We start from the raw sequence: 9,659 nt of genomic DNA on the forward strand, positions 1-9,659 counted from the left end.
TTGGGGGTTTGGCAGATTAGATGTTAAATTTGTGAAGATCAATCTTGTTTGACCAATATGATGTTGGTTTTGGAGAAATTTTCCCCTTTCCTGATCTGGGTATTTTTAAAAAGATTGAAAATGGGTGAATAAAAATAAAAATTTCTTATTCTTTAGTCTCTAGGAGACTGTTTTTTTTTAAACCTTGTGTTGCACAGTGATCATTTTAAAAAATTAAATTAAATTAAATTAAAAAAACTGGAAACCCCAACCACGTGGGAGAGTTCCCCACCACGTGGGAGAGTTCCCCACCACGTGGAGGGGTGCTGCGTGTCCAATGGGCAGCAGCGCTTTCCATGGGAAGCTGCATGCTCCCTTTGGGAACAACAGCTCTCCCATGGGGGTTGCGTGCTCCCATTGGGAGGCAGCGTGAGCTCCCAAGGGGGCGGCCCACGTGGGGGTCCATGTGGGTACCCTCCCCCATATTAAAATTCTTTTCTTTTAAGTTTTAAAAATGTTTTTTTTTTATTGTATTTTTTTATTATTCAAAAAAAAATGCATATAATATTTTAATATTATTTAATGTTTAATATTTTAATTAAGTTTTTTGATTATTATAAATATTGGCATTTAATTAAAAATCCAAGTATGAGTTGTTATTGATTTATTGTATAATGTAAAAAAAAAAAATACAATAGTTAATATTCAAAACTCATCTTATTTTAATGCATATTTTGGTAATTAAATACTTAATTTGTCACTTTGGTATTAATTATTAATTTGTTATATTTAATCAATCGCGGATTATTAAATATATTCAATAATTAATAGTTAATTTTTGTAATTTTCTTTATATGCTCAAGGAAACAATTTGTTAATCTGGGAATGGATTTTCTTTATTTGGCTTCCCTAAATATGTATATTTCCTTGATATGTATAGTGTAAATTGGTTCTGGAAAAGATAAACGTGTAGGATTTATTTTGAACCAGTACGTCAATGATGATGTTAATTGAAGATTAAATATCTTAATTAATTGGTTAATGGTTGTTTAAATTATATTCTTGTAAAATTGGTTAAAGAACTCGTTATGGCGTATTTTTGTATGTTCGATGCAATGAACCTTAGAGAGTTAGAAAACCAAGGACAACCTGTATTTAAATGAGGTAGATAACTGCAATCTATTATAGATCATGTAGAAAACTTGATCGACTTTTAATTTTAGATCAATTCAAAAAAGATTGTATCTACTGAATATTACCTATGCGAGTTTAATTCCTGTATCCGCTTTTGCTTATGTAATGGCAAGTCATGCTTGTTTGATAGGACCCTGTCGTATGGTTGATTTGGTTACCTGTTTCTGTCCTCGGTTCTGAGTTGACTGTTGTTTTGTGGTTGTGTCATATTTGGTCATATCCTTTGTGTGGGTGTCGAATGATGATTCGTGTTTGACCAGATGGTTGTCCTCTCCTTCTTGAACTCCGTTCATCTGACCATGTGTATTCCTTGGTTTTTTGAGTTCCTCCGAGTTTAGTCTAGTGTCATATGGGAAAGTGGCTTTCGATTGGGGGCCGCGCCCAAAGTGGCTGCTGGGTAACCCGTCGAAAGTGAGTCTAATAAGTGATAACCTATCAGTAGATCAGGATGTAATCTCTAAGTAAGATAAAATTTGCCTCACACATGGGACGAGTGCTAACATAGACCCGACATGTTGTGAGAAGGCTTGAAATGGCAATCCATCATCCTTGTCTTCACGAGAGGATGTGTGGGTCCACATGAGACTTGGATGGGCCGGAGGCTCGGATTAGGTTGCTAGGGTAACCCAGTGTATGGGACCGGGACCTATGAAGACCTACCATGGTAACCATACCAGGTTGTGTGATGACACTTGTCCCTACGTTCGCTAGTGTGTTGTCGTTTTGTCCTATTAGGAGCACTTTTTTTGGGTCGCCCTATTGTCTTTACCCTTGTGAGTACTTGGTTTCATGTTAGACCTTGGGTGGTGATGGCTCAGTTTTGTGGATGCTCCAATGGACCTTTGTTTTAGCTTTGATTATGTTCAGCTGGATCCTTTTCTTTTCAGGGATCGTTTATGTATTAATTGACCGATGCGGTCGCTTGTATATTGTTTATGTTTCGCCTTGATGGCCGGATTGTAATGGTGTAACCTCTTGTATTCCTAACTTTATTAATTATCAAAGGGGTCTTGCAGTTGAGCAGGCCCGGAGATGTAGCCCTTTAAGGGTGTACTCCGAGATTATTATTGTGTTATGTGATGTTATTCTCTTATGTTTCGCTTATTCAACTTTATCATGTATGAATAGCTTATGTTAGAATGTATAAGTGGATAAGATGGAATTAACTTTAAATGCTTATGTGCAGTCCTTTCTTGAATGCCATTTTGATCGAATGCATAAGTGGTTTAGATGAGATTTATCATAGATGCATGTATGCAATCGTCTTTTAAATGCAATAAATTGGAATATGAAAGAATGTAACTTAGAGTAATGGAATATATTCAGTTGATGTTAAGGAAATTAATTATGCTTGAAAAGATCTCATATGTGGATGACGAAATTCTAGTGTATTAGAATATTAGATGTATGGCTTGTATTTTTATGGAAAGCTTGAATGTGAAGTATGAATAAATCTTAATGGATGGACCTTATCTTGTGAATTATATTTCCATCTCTTGAAAGAGATTATCCTAATTAAGAATTATCTCGTTGTTAAGATAATTAGCTTATTGGATTAATTGTGTGAGTTAAGTGAATTGTGATTTAAGTAATCTCATTGGGAAACTCTTTAGGTGTTAGTTGATGTCTTCCGCTATGTATTCTGAATTTTTGATATCTTGTTGTATCTTAATGTGGTGTAACTTTAAAAAAGAAAAAATTATTGCACTCTGTTCTTGTGTTATGGCTTAATCGCTTCGGGGTTTCCTGGCGGGGCATTACACTTTAATAATAACATTATATTGATTTTGAGAAAAAGTTTCTCCCTAATCATGTCAACTTAATCAAAAGAGAGTTACAATCCTTATCAATGATTTAGGGAGTCTTCAAAATATATGCTAGATCATTTAAGATTTATCTAAATATGTATTTTTATGTAGAATAGTAAATGGTAAAGTGAATTTGAGTTGGCCAAAGAGGATCAACCACTAAATTTTATATATCCTTACTCTTTATTACTTTCCTTCTTTAACTACATGCATACATACATGCATGCATGCACACATACATACATACATTCATGCATGCATACATATACATATATAAGGATTTAATCCTTACCAAAAGAATATTTATTCATTGAGAATAACTAGTAACTAGGGAAAATATTTCCTAAATGAAACAAATAGAAAGTTACTAAAGAATTTGATGATCATTTGTAACAATTATTTCATATTACCCTTTTTACAAATTGTTCCAATCATAATTGATCATGGTAGATGGCTTTGTTTCTTATGAAACTGGCAACCATTGACCTTTTTCTTCCAAAATATCTTCCATCTTCAATTTTGATGTATCTCATAGTCAATTCCATAAAAATTCATAATATTTATGTGAGAAGTAGAACCCATGGTTTGTAATCCTCTTCTCAAATCTGAAAAATTGCATAGCAAAAGCCCTCACTATAGAAAAACAACTTCAAAACTTAAAGGAATGGGTGTATCCCTCTCAAAACAACCATTAGCTCTAATAGAAAATGTTGAAGAAAAGGTGAAGAAAGATTGCAATATTAACTTGTTTAAGTGATTATTAATATTAAAATTAGATAATCAAATATTAAATATAAAGGTGATTACAACACTCAACACAATATAAAAATCAGCAACAAAATGATACACCCTGTTTACATGGAGAACCCTTTTGAGAAAAAATCCACTAGAGAATGAGGGAAAGTATATTATTATTCTTCAAAAGAGAGATAACTAGAATGATACATTTCACTTCAATTATCCAAATAAACTTGATCGAACTAGACACCTACAAATGAATCATACAAAACTACTATTCCATGGCTCCAATTTATAGAAAAATAGGGGATGGAAATCCAAGTGATAACCTAAAACATGAGAAATAAAATCACTAGAAAAAGCACATACCTAAAAAATTGGATAGCCATGAGACATAATTTAAAACAATAATTTCCTTGAAATGGCTCTAAGACATTCGCATAGCCCATAGCCACTTAAACCTTTAGCTTCTTAGATGCTCCATAACTCCTCAATGACTCTTTGGATTTCCTAGGAGATGACCTTTCACCTTCAAATCTTAGGTATCCAAAACATGAATCTTCATCCCAATATAGATTCCTAAAGATTTAATCTTATCCATTTTATCTTATCCTTATCGCCACTATGTGATCTTCTCTTTAAAATGTAATTGTAGTTGACCATAAAATATAAATATTAATTTTTTTCTCTTGTGTCCTAGGAAACACCTTCCTAGGAACATGGACACATATAAATACCATAGGATTTGCAAGGTTAATGTCACCTTGTCCGAAAATAAATACTAAGAAAATAAAATAGCAGTAACAAAAATAAAAAATAGACTAAAAAAATAATTAAAAAGGGAATAAATATAATTCTAGCTCTTAGAAGACTCTAGAAATTGTATCTCTATAAAATCTTACTTTTGTTAACCTTATAGGATTTGTGGTTTCAAAATTATGGTTTAATGTTTGCAAGTTTACAAAAACCAATACTTCACCCTATACCCTAAAAACTAATAAAATACATGAAAAATGAAAATGAAACCTACCTAAAAGTCTAAAGAAATTTTCACTCTTGAGGGAGGAGGCAGGACATGGAAAAGGGTCATAGTTATGTGTCATAAATGCAAGTACTTCTTTTGAGTTTTTTTTAAGGTGAAAAATAAACAGTATTATTAATTGATCTATAACATACATGTCAATGGTATATAAAGAAGAGAAGAATTAGAATAAGTATCAAATTGAAGCATAATAGAAAGCTATGAATAATGCAAAATGATAACATTCCCCATTCTCCCACTTATTAAATAATTCTTAAAAATGTATCAAATTTAACAGTAAATTTTATCTTGACAAGGGACCCCCCCCTTAAGGTTTGCATAAAAAACTTGCTGATAAAATAAATACACATTTTTAAAGATCTTTTCTTCAATCAACTTTGTCAAGATATCTCATGGCCCTCGTAAGGGTGTATCTCCAAGATAAATTCATGAGTGCTCTTTTCCTTGAAATCCCAAATTATAGACCCTAGGCTATTGGACAACAATCCATATTGAGATCTACACACATATGGCTTTATCAAGATGAAGAAGGTTAGCAACAAGAACAAGAACACAAACATGATAAGAGAGAATAGGACATGGGCTAGAATATTAGAGGGTTGTGAGAAGAAATATTAAAATTAAGAATTTCCCATACTACAATGAGGTACTTGATATAGAAAATTATAGATCTTGTTGGAATCCTATTTTAATTTGAATCATGTTTGATTCATTTTCTTCCAGGTTGTGCATTTATCATTATTTGTTTTATCTTGATAACAAATGTTAGACATCCTCAATAGATCCCTTAACTATAAAAGGTGGAAGATATTGGTGTGTGCATTTCATCTTGTGTACAAGTTCTTAAGTTTACTTAAGAATCAATAGTCTTCTAGATGCATAGTTGTGCATTAGATATCAAGTTAGGTATTTTATTTTTTGTGCAGGAGTGGTTATACCTACTCTTCTTGCTAATTGGGACATATGTTCATTTTGTTTGTAATCTACTCTCCTAAATTTTACTTTATAGCACAAGTTTGCACATCTATAAACATCTCATTCTCATCAGTGCATTGTTTGCATTGACTGATGAAATAGCTTGTGGTTACTTCTCATTTTTTGGTGGAGGTTTGTGTTTTTTCTTGTAGAAAAATCTCGTGGGTGCATCAATATAAGAATCCATCAAAATTATAAATCTAGGTAATGTTTCATGTCTTCCTTTAGTGTTTTATATGTTTGTTAACATTTCAATTTTTAGGTTTTTCTACACATACGTACCTTCATACTTCCCTACCAATCTCAATAGCCCACTTAAATCCTTGAAATTTTTTTACCTAAGTGTTATTTTGTTATAGTTTTAGATTTTTAAATTCCCTGATACCCATTCCTTTCATCTTTTCTCCCCAAACTCTAATCCCTTTCTCTCCAAAAAATTTATAAGTATTGTAGGGTTGAACTTTTGACCTTACCCTCAACTAAGTACCCATTTCCATCAACCTACAAAAGTCTAAAACACTGTCAATTCATCTATATAACTTATCAAAGTGAAAATTTCAACCTTACCTTAACTTGGTACCTTGAGTTGAAACTCCCATCCCAACATTTTGAACCTAACTTCCTAAAAGCCTTTTCTTAGACAAATTTCCCTTTTTTTCCTTCCCCCAACTCACATCTCCTATAGAATGGCTTCCTTAATGCTTGGTATATGATATATGTTATTTCCATCCCTTGACACCTAAAAGTTCTCTTGTTATTATTTTAAACAATTTCACAAGTTCACAAATTTTTTGATGAAGAAATAAAATGTTCTTAAATATTGTGTTTCATTGAATTCATGATTTCATGAACTTCTATAAAGTCTGATAAAAATATATAAATTTCCAAGTATGAATTAGTTCATGAATTCACGATATTCCCAATAACCCAACATGCAATGGAGATTGTAATGGAGTTTATCAAAATGCTAGAGTAAGTCTTTTTCCTATCCTAAGTGTGCATAAAAGAGAAGCCTTATGCACATGGGAATACATATTGTATTAATCAAAATTTTGAAATAGGAGAATTATCTCCTCCAAGTTTGGCATGTTATGGAGAATCTAAGAGATGTGAAGAAAATGTGCTTTCTATCAAAGTTCCAAAATGCTTTGTACTCTCTTCCTTGAGTATCAATAAATCATGAAGTCTAACAATATCTGAAAGATTGATAATTATATATGATTATTTTTCTTACATCTCTCAAAGGTATGATAATATAATGCATGAGTCAACCTAAGGTCAAACAATGTAAAGGCGAAATATTTCAAAGGTTTTAATGGCTTGAGAGAGCTTGATAAGTTTAAATAATTAATATTTTAATATTTAATCATGTTATAAGTGTCAAATGAAATGGCATGCTTCTCCTCCACCATCCACCTAGCTACTCAGCATTACTATAGATCTCTTCCTAGCTAACTACATTTAATTTAATTTAATTGATCTCTTAGCATCTTGAGAATCTATTTTAGGGAGATTTTGTTTCTAGCATTGATTTTTAAATTGCTAAAATGGTACTATTAGAGTTGAAATACTTTAACTTTTAACTTTGAGAATTTTTTTATCACTAGGGAGGATGAAAAGAGAGGAAGGAAAGAGCATAACAAAGTGAAACAATATGTAGTATAACCGTACGACTCACAATTTATAGATATATGTGTTATATCTTTTGACATTGTAAATGATCATCTCATCTATAATTTGTAATAAAAATTGTAACTTTGAAGAAAGAATAATTAAAGGAATATAAAACTTGATTGAGTGTCTCCATGTATATGGTACACATTTCTCTATGTGTTTTTGATTGGTTGGCTAGCTAAGTGATTGCAAAATCTTTTCAAATCTTTTCCAAGATATCTTCTTAAAACAATAAAAAAATTATGGCTATGACCATGGATTACTAAGTATACTCATTTAATATTCTACAACCTTTTTAATTTTTTTGTATTTGTGTGTAGAGCCTAACATGCTTGTGAATTTTGAAGAGCATAGCCTTTTATGGTATCTTGATTAAGGTATCACCTTTTGTTTTAGTTATTTCATATTTTATATAAATCAAAGACTTTGTTGCCAAACTAGATAAAGACATTGGTGCATTACTATCTCCACCTCCCCATCATCCCAACAAATTCAAGACAACTTAATAAAAGAATATTTTCAATCTAATCTATTTTACTTTTTTCCAACTACCATGTTTCAAAAATGTATATAACATCGTAAATGGCTATCATAAAACATATTGGTTGAATTTTGTGGCAAATTATCTACTCTAACAAGTTTCTTGACTTGGAGAATTATAATCTAGTATATATAAATATAAAGTTACAATCAAAATATGCGAGTATGCTATGTAGAGGGTACAATTTGTATCAAGCTTAGTGTTTAGTCATTTTGGCAATATTTTTTTGCAGCATATTAGAGAGTTCCTCCTTAGTTTTATAGAGCCAACAATGAAAGAGGTCATACCCAATTCAAAATTGTTCTCAATTACATTACCTAACCTAAAAATAGGTTTTGTTGTATTCTTCCTAGGCCTTACACCCTTTGTACCTATGAGACTATCCAACCTTAGAGATTTAGGAATTATAACTCAGATTGCTAATAGATCCTATGAAAATGATTAGATAATTTATAAAAAATAGGTTAAAATTGCTTTTATGATGGTACTAAAAATGACATCATGAACCATATAGTACAACAAGTAGAATATGACCCAACTAACCCTTGTTCAAAAGATGAAAATACATGAAATTTCAAGAATATTTCCAAGAAGGACTAGATGCAAAGATGGTTAACCATGAAGGATAATTTTGAGAAGATAGTAAAGTCTATTCAACAACAATTTTAAATATCAATTGAATCCTAATTACATATAAGAAAAAATTATGTAAGGGGTAGTCTATATACTACAAGTAAAAGTTGGGGATTGAGACAAAAAGGAGTAAATGAAAGATCAAATAGTTAAGGAGTATGAGAAAGTGAAACTAAGTGAAGGCAAGAAAATTTGGGAAAATGATTAAAAAGAGCTAAATGAACAAATAAAGAAACCAAAAAATACTTGTAATGACAATGATACACTTTGTCTATATTATTCAAGTTGGTAAACTTAGACTCAAAACCTAAAGACCTAACTAGACACTTTGGAGGATTGGATTTTGTAATAGTTTGCATTAGACAATTTGTTAACTACTAAAATGGGAAGCAAATCTAGAAACTAGATGATTTTTACTCATAGTAATATTAAAATAACGACAAAAATCAAAGATCATTAGGTCCAATTGGCAAATATCCATGAAGTGATTAGTCTAAGGATGATGTAGATACAAACTTTGTTGGATGTTAAGAAAATTATATCCTTCCAAAGAACCTATTACAAGAGTAGGTACAAATGATGAATATATTAAGATAAAGGTTCATGCATAATGGTTATGAGAGGATATCATTCAATGGAATGATAGATATGCATAAATGAAGATTACTTATAAAAATATTTAGCTTAGACTATGAGATTTCAAACATTTTAAGAATAATTTTTTTGTAGACAACTTGGTGGATTGATCTAAACATCGAAATTGATGGATGAAGATAGAGTGATATGCTACATGAATTTTTGGGTGGTTGATGCCTCAAAAAAAACCAAATGGCCTATTTTGAAGTATTGGTGGATAGAATCAATCCAGAATTTGTTTTTTATTAAAGGGGTCAAGCAAGTTTTGAAGGGACCCGAAACCCTTTTTACAAAAAGTTGTCATTAGAATGCCATAAGTAAACCATCAGAAAACAGGAAGCCAAGGCATACAAAAGACCAAAATAGAATACAACACAACTAATTCAAATTTTTAAGGGATTCAATAGATTCCACTTCAAGCTCAAACCGATTCATAAAC

The sequence above is a fragment of the Cryptomeria japonica genome, chromosome 8, assembly GCF_030272615.1.
Source record: "Cryptomeria japonica chromosome 8, Sugi_1.0, whole genome shotgun sequence".
Taxonomy (NCBI): Eukaryota; Viridiplantae; Streptophyta; class Pinopsida; order Cupressales; family Cupressaceae; genus Cryptomeria; species Cryptomeria japonica.